At 28.4% G+C, this 11303-nt stretch overlaps 1 long non-coding RNA gene across 1 annotated transcript in view; it reads right to left on the reverse strand.

Moving 5' to 3' along the window:
* Positions 1-10258, reverse strand: part of LOC146995205 (uncharacterized) — a 43839-nt gene extending 33581 nt beyond the window's left edge. Inside the window, exon 1 of the long non-coding RNA XR_015043641.1 lies at positions 8302-10258. This is a non-coding gene — a long non-coding RNA (uncharacterized LOC146995205). The remainder of the gene's footprint in view (positions 1-8301) is intronic.
* Positions 10259-11303: the final 1045 nt, after the last annotated feature.

Raw genomic sequence — 11303 nt, forward strand, 5'->3', positions numbered from 1 at the left:
ATAAATGCTTCAAACAGATGTAATTTCAATAAAACTTATATATAAGTATGACATTTAATAAGGGTAGTATTCTCAGTTTTAAATTTCGCAGGTTAAATTTTATGACCTTAACTACTAAGAATGAAATTATTTATTTACTATTTAACTGTTTTAACTCAAAGACATATTTATTTTAAACCGTGTTGCTACGTCTGTAGATTTTTAATGTGAGAAATAGGATGTTAAAGGAATTAAATATCGAGACAAAAATATTGCGAATTTTGAATTTGTGGATTTTTGCTAATTTGTGAGTTTCTAAATGCAAAATTCTTAGATAAGCAATCGGTATCAGCAGTTGCTAATGAAAATATGAATATTAATTTGGAAAGGCAGAAAATTCCTGAGCAGAGATCGGTGTATCTTAAAAATTGCAACCATGTTGTGTTTATAATAATACCATTGGTAAGAACTCAAAGAATAAATTAGTATTTTACGGATAAGCAAAGACAATAATTACAATATTTTCAGCAAGCTAATTAGGGAAGTTTCATAATCATTATATTTCTTAACTCAAATATCCTTCCTAGCTTAATTGGTATACTTGTGACACTTGGACATACGTCAGGTGAACATTTTGACAAGGTGTCACCCTCAAAAAAGAAGGCCGGAGTCACACCAGTCTAACGAGCTGCATTATCAGCACGAGCGGGTTGAGTTCTTAGCAAAGAATCTGGCTTTTTGTTGACTCGTTCCTATGGCAACCTGTATAATTATTCTTGTCTCGTTTACTGTTTCGTATTTGTAAGGGTTCTACCAAGGACATTCTTAGACTAACGAAAAAATCATTACAACAACACATGCAGGGTGTTTCTAAAATGCTTGCTGCACGAACTCCGACAATGATATTTATAGTTTTTACAAAGCTCTATTTAATACATATCTTCTAGATCGGGTTCTTAAATGTTATTCATTATAAGATATTAGTTCTTGTAAAAATTTGTAAACGGGGCGTTCGTCTTCCATATTTTATAACATAGTTTCTGAAAATATTGAAGCTAATCTTTGTTCAAGACTTCGATTTTAGCTTCTTACAATAGAACCTTGTTTATTAAAGCGAATTTATGAAAGCGAAATTGGAAGAAAGTAATTTCGAATAATCCCTCCACCTTCTCGAGATACGATTTAGTCAAATTTTAATCAGATAAATTTAATAACTAGACTTATGCATGCAAGATTTTGGCAATAATGTATTTTATTACCCTCCCCTCCCTCCAAAACAAAATAATAATATTTCACACAGAATTTTATGAAATCAAGGCCTTTTTTTCAATAATAACTTATTGGAATTTTCATTCTTCCTTTTTTGGTAGTATTCGCTTTCAGTGTAGATCGATTTAAGCTGTTTATAAGCGTAAATAATTAAACATCATTTCTTGTTAGTTTTTAACAGCCTGTTATTTTTGCGTACGATAGGACAACGATCAAATTTTTACATTATACATTGACTTTTATTCATTGGGAAAATAAATAAAAATTCACTTAAAAATGGACATGATTGCTTTCGAACTTAATGATTTATTCTTAGTTCTCAGTTCGCTTATCTTTTCGTTTCGGCGGTATTTTACTGTATTGGACTCCGGGGGGGGGGCTGGGGGGTCCGAGAGTCTCCTACCCTCAACCTCTAGAGACGAGCCCCATGCCGAACAGACATTATACATTTACAAACATCTATGCCTTCTTCGGGATCCGAAATTAAGTTCTTCGATACGGCAGTCAGAATCACTAACTATTATCTCGGTTGGGCGGCGAGATTAAAAGTTATTACACAACTCTCTATATTTACTTCAATGAAAAAGGCTGTCAGAAATATTTCAAAAATCTATTCTAGGAAATGTTTAGGTTTATTTTCGGAATCACACCTCACTTTTATATATTTACTCCCACAAAGTAGGTTTTGATTCCCCATCAATTTCTATCTGCAATAAATATTTCGCACCGGTTGACCCCCGATTAATTGCATTACTGTGATTAAAATACGTTACTTTTTACAGATGTTATCACAAATCATGTAACATCCAGACACGATAATGACGAAAGATATTGAGCGGAAAACAAGATGGACTTGTATTTTAGCTCAAGAAGATACTGTACGTTACACAATTCGTATTGGTGATACAATTATATTAGCGTTTCTAGACAACTCTAAAAAAATTGTTTTTCTTAATTAAGAGCACAACACCTTACATTTCGGAAGTTATTTATGCACATAAGTTTCTTCATTGCTTCGCTTTTGTAAAACAACTGTGAATAGCTGTTACGGATGTATCGTTTTAATTTGTTGCGTATATATCGTATGCATATATGTCTCTATCCATGTATGTATGTGAGTATGTATATATATATATATATATATATATATATATATATATATATATATATATATATATATATATATATATATATATATATATATATATATATATAATAATTTATTTCCTAAACAGTATTGATTAATTGATTATATTATCTCCTAAGTTTAATTAAAGTAGAATTATTTTAAAAGTGTGCATCCATGCTGGTAAGTTATATTTTGAAAGATGTTTTGAAGTAATTTGAAAGCAAAATGTTAATAATGTTTTAACGGGGACTGGAGTTAAATCATCACGAAGAATAATATTTCAATTGTAAAAGGAAAAATTAAAACATGTAATCATTGTCATTGATCGGAAATTAGTTGACTTTTCAAGGGGAACAAACCAACTCCCGTTCAATGAACAATAATTGATAAAAATACGTAAATACGAAAGTGTTTCGTCTTTACTCGAGTTATAAGTTAAAGCCAAACCGGCAATTCTAGTCAGGCCAAATATTTCCGCGAATAGTTGCTACTCAAAGAACTTATTCTCATGAAGCATTTTAGTCAATTCAATTTGGAGTAAAAATCAATTACTGTAGAGAAATCCTGTAAAACTCGAGTAACCGTCCCCGACACTTTCATCTTTATGTATTTGAGTACTATATTATTTGTAGAAATTAAACATTGGAAATTGTCATTATGAAATCGAATTCAAAGTAAAGTTGAAATAAACATAGAAGATTATAAAAAAGATAAATAATGCAAACTTTGTACAAACAAATCAAAGAAAATATAAAAATAATATAAAAATAATATAAAAATAATATAAAAATAATATAGAAAATAATATAAATAAGATCAGTGAATGTACATGAAGATATAAAGGCCAGAAAGGTATTAAGTAACTTAAATTCTTTCTAGTGGGGGAGTTGGCAAAGTGTTCTCTTCGTGTCTGACTCAGAAGTGTAGGGTGTCCGAAAATTCTTAGCGGCAGTAGGGGGCTTTGAATAATATCAGTCGGTAAGACTTGGGTGAAGTAATTTATGGTAGTGGGTGGGACTTGGAATTCTTGAGGGATGTATTTTGTGGAGTTCTTATCTGAGAGAGACCGTCTGTTAAGATTTTTTTGAAAATACTAGTGAATGGAAATTAATTAATTTCTGGCTAATTGTCGTGTCGCAATGATTAAGAATTTAAGAAAGGAAAAAGGCATTTTCGCTGTCCAAGAGCTAATAGACAGTCTAAAGGCAGGAAATAGGCCCATTTTTTTAGTAACAGTATAGTAACAGTATATGTCTGAAGACAATTAGCTTTTTACAATATATACAATTGAGTAATTACACTATATACAAATCTTTCAACTGACAGTCATCCAACTTATACCGCCTTCTCAGGTTTAGGAATAAATTATCATATCCCTATCAGTTAAATGATTTAGAGTGAGTATTTAACGCCTGCTCTTTTAAGGCAATGGTTGATAAATTGAAAGGGAATTAGATTATTTTTGAGAATTTTGATAAGGATCAAAATTTCGCGTTGTAAATCTATTGTATCTGTGCATATAGTTTTAATTCGTTGTATTTGATTAATTATAGTATTGTTAATTACTTTTTTGGATATTGTTGGAGTTCCAATTTATTAATTTGTTAGTATTGAAATTGAAGTTTCTTGTTTTGTGAAAAAGTAAAATTTTTGTGTAGTTAATGATTTGAAGATCTAGAAAGTCTATGCTATTTTGTGAATTATTAGTTTTATTAAGTTTAAGACAATTCGGATAAATGTCGGAATTTTCAATTTTACCAAAATTATTAATTGTAACAAGGTCATCAATATATCTGTAGGTGTGTTTGTAGAAATTTAACTCTTGTGGTTGTAGATTTTTTTGGAAGTTAAATTCTTTGACAAATAAAAAGATATTACAGATCGAGGTGCTGGAATGTAAGCCCATTGGCAATCCTCTGACTTGTTTAAAAAGTTGATTTTGAAACTTGATGTAGTTATGAAAAAGTGTGCATTTTAGGTAGGTTTTCCATTTGTCAAGAGTAATGATATTGAGTATATTAGGGAAAAGTTTTGGTAGATCAAGTAGACTGGTATAGATTTCTTCTAGAGGAAGTGAGGTATATAAGTTTTCAAAATTTTCAAATGCACTTTTCTAAAAATTAACTAAACAAAACGGCGAACTTATATCAATTCCTTCTTCACGAAAGGAGAAATTATAAGCTTTATTGTCTGAAGAAATAATAATAAGAAGAATTTCATTGTTTTATTTTACAAGAAAAGTATATTTTAAAATAAAATAACTTATATTTTTAACGGTATAATCTTTGTTCACGGGCAATACGATATAATAAATTCCTTTACTGTCACAGTGACAGGCTATAGAAAGAAAGCCAACCCAGTTATTCGAATTTTCTTAATGTTTTGTTCGGTTAGTGTTGTAATTAATCCGGATGTTTGGAATTCTGTAGCCTGCTGTTATTATAATTATTATTCTAATGGTTAATTTCATTATTACACCTGGTAATTTTACATGTTTATCTCTCAGAAGAATGTAATATTATGTTTTAAAAAATGCCAATAAGCGTTGTATAAATATATTAATATATTTTTATTGTGAAAAATGTATCTTTCATAAAAATTAATTTACATGCTTAACTTTATATAGCATAGTTCATTTTTATTTAATGCTAAATTCTGCTTTTAGCATTTATTATTTTATCTGAAATTCAAAGAGAAGTTAGAGAATGTACTTACTGTCAACAATCAAGTAACTTTGAAAGAAATATTGTTATTATAACTCTGAAATATATCATATGAATTTATGAATTTATTTGGAGCATTATATTAAGAATTCGCTTTATGCTTACTTTGTGCTAACATTACCATGCAGAATGCTGATATCAGGAATATCTTGTAAATATATCTCAGTAGATAAGTGAAAATTCTTTCTATTATACTGCTTATATTAGGTTATGGAAAACATTTGTGACGAATTCAAAAGTTTCAAAATTAAACTAGTTTAGTTATAAATCCAATTCGGAATTCTCATGGACACCAGATAGGTTTTTATGGGGGGAGGGAAAGAAGGGAATAGCTTAAAATTATTATTGTGAAACATATTTACCAAAACTGTAAAGTATACTGCTTAAAATGGGCACTTCATTATGCGCACTTTAAGATTTTAAATAATTAGATTTTAAGTAAAATAGTGTACCCTGAGGGTGCTGTATTTAAGATTTTTAAAAGTAGCATTTTCATTTTAATATAACAAGATTTTTAGTACGATTTCATATGGCACAGAGAATCTAAACCGCTCAAGTATACTAATGCATATTATTTCAGGGTCATAATAATGCATATTATTATATTTTAGTGGCATAATAATGCGTATTATTATATTTCAGGAGCATAATAATGCATTATATGCGTATATATATATTGCATTTATAAATCACGACAAAGTTTTGTATGTTATTCCATATATTGTACTTATAAATCACACTTTTTAGGTGCATCTAAAATGCGATCCTCAAAGACTGACTTTCGTATAAAATGTTAATAACATTATCTTAAGCGAATTTTACTGGTCAATTCTTATTCAATCTAGAGCAGCCCGTTTCTTCAACAACTGCATAGTTAATAAACATCAGTTTTAAAGTCTTAACAGTATAACCAATAATGGAGCAGCTTATTTCAATGTGTATGAATAGCATTGCATACATAAAAATATATGTATATCATAGATATACTTTCTTAATTACATATCAAAATAAGGGAGAAATCTAAGTTAAAAGAGGAAGCTCTTAAGACCTCACCAAATTAATAATAATAATAATAGAAATTAAGGAGCAGTAACTTATCCAAAAAGTCATACTTCAAGAAGTTAAATCAATCACTTTCCTTTGTATTTATTCTGCAATTCAGGTGTGACGACATTTTCTATTTTCGGAATTACCTTCACGGATATGAAAACGCAAATATATTTCAGAAAAAGAGGAAAATAAGGTAAGAAATGGAATAATGTAATAGCAATTGGTACGGAATATAGCATCAAAAATGTAAATAAGTAAGATTAAAATAAATTTTATAAAAATCCGACAATTTTGTATATTAAATCATTCAGGAATTGCAGGCTTGGAGAAAAAACTTAACGTAATTTGTTTTTTTATCTAAATATGCATTAAAATATAATTCTGTTGATTTCCAAATCAATTATTTTTCAATTAATCATATACATATATATTTAGGAAAATTATGCATTAAATTAAATGCACTTGTACGCTTCAAATTTATGAATATTAGAAGTTATGAACTTTCCGAGAGTACTATTATCTAGCTTATTTCTTACTTCATTTATCGGAAGTACTTTGCATTAATTGATGATATATAGGTAGTTATTGACTGAACATCCTTTTTGTAAATATGAATAAATACCGAAAAAAATTTTTTTTTATTCATAGCATTTAAAAAAGTTGAAAATAATTAAAAAATTTAATTATTATTTAAAAAGAGTTAATACTATTAAAAATAACATAAACCTTTTTTTTTTAATTCAGCAGTACCCTTTTAAGAAAGCTGAATGGTAGATAACGAGAAAAGAAAAAAGAAAGGATTTTTTTAATATCCAAAAAACAAAGGAAAAAAATTTATAGTTTATCTTTAATAATCCTATTACTTCCCAAATTACTATTAAATAGTTTGAAAGTAAATAACTTAATTATTAAGTAGATAAAATTACACTCCCTGTTTTACTAAATTTATTTATTATTCATATTAAGAAGATGCTGAATGTTTCTTTACACATTTGTTGAGGGTGATATAATTTTAAAGTATCTTTTCTATCAATAAAAGAAATATTCGATGTTCTATATAATATAATCCAACAAAATAATATCTTCGCTAATTTCATTTTATTTGCTTGATTTCTTCCACTGTTCATTTTTAAAGTTATATTAAGTTGTTCATTCGTACTACATTTTGAAATTTGTTATTATTTTTTGTATTAATAAAAACACAGTTATTTTTATGAAACTCGGCAATATATTTCTCTGACTTTTGTTTTTTATTTCAAAATCTCTGCACTTATTTTATAAGATGCTTAATGAAGATTCGAAATTATAAAACTTAACTAGCATATTTGTTCAAATCTCAAATTCCATTTTTTAATATATATGATTAAAAATATGCCGAGTGCATTTAAGATATGGAAGAGAATGTACATTGCCTTTCCCTGTGATATAAAAGTATAAATATATTTTTCTCTTGATTTCAGATTTACAAAAGTTGTATATTTTTACTTCAATAAGAAGCACATTTTATAGTTTTCCATTAGTTTGTTTCTTGAATTAATATCAGTTTTAATTCAACATTTATAATATAATTCTGGTCAAAATTTATCTTATTAATCATGTCATAACAATGTAATTAATTGCCACTAAACAAACACATACCCACAGAAAAATGCATATATCATTAAACCGAAGACATAAAAAGGCTGTATTTATTTTTGCATCAACTAATATTTTCAATTAATAAAGAAAAAATTGTGTTCATTACGTACTATTTAATGTTGATTAACAAAATATTACAATCTTCATATTAGTTTGGGTAAGTTTTTTGAAAATGCTGTTTAAAATTTAGAAAAATATTCATATTCTGCCGTTTAAATATGCTTTTTTTAAATTGTTTCCCCTTGTATCTAATTATAAATGTGAAGCACGAAATGCTTCGTTGCCTTTCAAAAATTCCTACTGCAGTTTCAATGAATATTTGGCTGTTGCATTTATCGAATTATTTTATCTCAAATTCATTCTTCCAAAGTATATCTAATTAATAATAAAAGTGTTCATAATAGCCTTTATACAGATATTAGTCTTTTATTATAGTACTGCAAAGCCGCGCTCAAAAGAATTAGCAGAAAATATAAGTTATTGAAGCATTTTTAATAAAAATTTAGTACTTACCTAAAATCCAATGTATTCTTGTCCTATAGCTGAACCTTTCCGATGATTGTTTCATGTAAACATGGCGAACGCCATCTGTTGAGTCAAATAAGAAGTTTTCAGTTATCATTCGATGGAACAGAAAATAAATCGTCTGCACATGATCACGTTAATAATAAAAGAAATTTTTAAATTAGCAAACAAAACTTTATGGCAACAGTTTTTCTTTGCATTTTACATGAGGAATCTCTTAAACAAATTTATATGAATGCATCCTATAAATTCCTGCAGGAAACATACGAATTTTGCGACTTTCGTCACATCTCATGGATTATTAAATCATTAATTAAGGCCTGAGTTAATTAATTATCATTTCTAGGTTTCTTGGATAAGTGTAGTCGTGAAGAAATATAAGATGGAAATTCGTCCCCCATCACAGTTCACGAGCAAATGAAACTAATAACCTAAACCGGATGATTTTTGGCAATACTCTGGGTAAAATAAAATTTAAGAAAGCGCCTGAGTTGAGAAATATTATCCGCTTGTAATTGTAAATAAGTCTAATATGTGAACGCTTGATTTCAGTGAAAAAAGTTCTTATTAACGAAATGAAAATTTTCATGTAGTAAATTTAATTTATGGTCTAGTTAAAAAGGGATAATTTTACATATATTTGAAAATAAAAAATAAAACAAACTTCGAAAAGCCAGTGAAAATTAAAGACGGAATATAACTACCAGACAACATGAAACAGTATTTGCAAGTAATGAATGTAAGAAACAAATGAAACAGTATTTGCAAGTAATCATTTTGTAAGGTAGTATCATTTGGGATGTAATTTTTTTTTTCTATAATCTGCTACTTTATGCTTTTTCCTTTGTTCAAAACATATCTGATAAGTTATTTGAACTGTTAAAAATGCGTAAATCCATAAACACTGCTGTAATGCACATATTTGCTAAAAAGGGGCACGTTAACAAGTTTCCAAACGATGGGTAACAAATTCTTTACACTTCCTGTTAAATGATTATTGTAAATATCATCAAAAAGATGTTCGGTTTCTAAATTAGTCAGCTGAGCTTTAAAATGGGTTTTCATAAACGAGTTTTGTTGTTTCTGTACTGCTTTCCGTAGATTACACGTTGAAAATATTACTACATATAATATCATGAAAATGGCAAATGAAAGAGCTAGCAAACCTCTGAATCATTTTAACTTTAGAACCTAGTTCGAAGTTAATCTTAGAAAGAATTTTCAGAAATGAAATTTGCTGTTTCAATCTGTTATATTAAACGAACTTTATACATAACATCCTGGTGAAACTTGAATTGCCAGTACCCAAAATTGTTGATTAATATGGAAGTCTAAAACCTTCTGCAGAGAAATCATATAACTGACAAATTCTTTCTTAGAAGTCACGTTAAGAAACTTCAGCATTCCAAGTTCACAACAGGAACTTTAACATTTTCAGAAGCATTCTGCATATGCATCGACCAGTCTGTTGCTGCAGTATGGAATCTGATTATGTCATCACTCTCAAACTCATTTGTTGTGATGCGCTCGAAATGAGGGAAAAAAAGATTCGTTTATCCAAAATGGTGGTCTTCATAGGAAACAACGTATCATTTTTATTAACAGGTCTTTCATTCTTCACGCACACTTATTGCATTTGCTGACGTAACAATATAATTCAATTCATGGGCAAATTACACAGTTTGTCGTGAAAGAGATTAACGATGATAAGTTTCCTTTACGTGTAGTAACAATCTTGTGGGAATAACGGTACAAAATGCAAAAAATAACATAGTAACTGAAGCAAGTCGCTGAGCACAAACGTCGTTGTTTCTGAGTCCGATGCTAAACTAGCTTTAAGTGAGGATCACTTTCTAGTTGCAGTTCTAAAACGGCTTGCTATGCATTTTTCATAAGCCCGAAAGGAAATTACTTGAATTTGTAGTCATAAGATGCGAAACGAGCTTACGAGCGTCCCAAATTATGCGGAAACTTAACAAGATTAGAAATCAGAACTATATTATTCCGCGCGTTTTATCAGCTCGTTATATCAAATGCAACCTCCTTGTGTGCAAATGGGCAGGCGAGGAAATAAAAATGTTATTGTGTGTTTGTGTGTTATCCAATCTCCACCCAAAAAAAGCGCGTAATGATAAATAGCACTGGTTCTTTTACAAATGTTAATGAGTAACTCTCGTGAATAAGCGGTTTCAAATTGACTTTTTATTGTTTTTTACAACTCGTTGAGAGTTAAAATTACGCATTCATTTAATGTCATGTAATTTTCATGGGTTATTTTTTTATGTTTCTCTTTTTCAGTGGTGTTTCTTCTCGGTCGGATGAAGAAGCTGCTGAGTGTATTCAAATTTATTTAATATTGTGTGCATATCGTTACAACACATGACTCAGTACTTTATCATGATACGCGAACAATTTCTCAAAAAATGAATTTAATATGTCGCTTTTTTTTTTTAGCATGTTAGATAAGTATGGAAATATCGTAAGTAGGGTCACATAAAATAATGTTATGACGCAGATATGTAGAATAATTTTTATGTTAAAAATAAATTATTTTTGCTTTTGAAAACAAAGGAATTTGTCTTTCTAGAATATTCTATGTAATTCTCAGTTATTTTATAACAATTTTACGTTTCCATGTCATACAATGTCTAATAAGTATTAACTAGATATATTTAATTAGATGTATCTTACTTAATTATACATAAGTTTCTCATTAATGTGTAAAATTAGTTTTTGTATTTATTACGCTGCAAATATTTTTTAACTATATTTTATATACTTACACCTGCAATTTTATGAAAATTATTAAAAAGAAAGAAATGCGTATAATGCTATTTTACACTGAAACATTAAATTTAAAAACTTAATTGAATGAAACCTAAATTTTTTTTACATGAAAAGCATTTATATACTCAAGTAAAAAATATGTTCAATTAAATTTAAGCAAATTTATAAGATTCTAAGAAAAACATTTATAACTGAAAATAAGT

This window comes from Stegodyphus dumicola, chromosome 10 (assembly GCF_044657685.1).
Source record: "Stegodyphus dumicola isolate Sdum_Otavi_A_Nest chromosome 10, ASM4465768v1".
NCBI lineage: Eukaryota > Metazoa > Arthropoda > Arachnida > Araneae > Eresidae > Stegodyphus > Stegodyphus dumicola.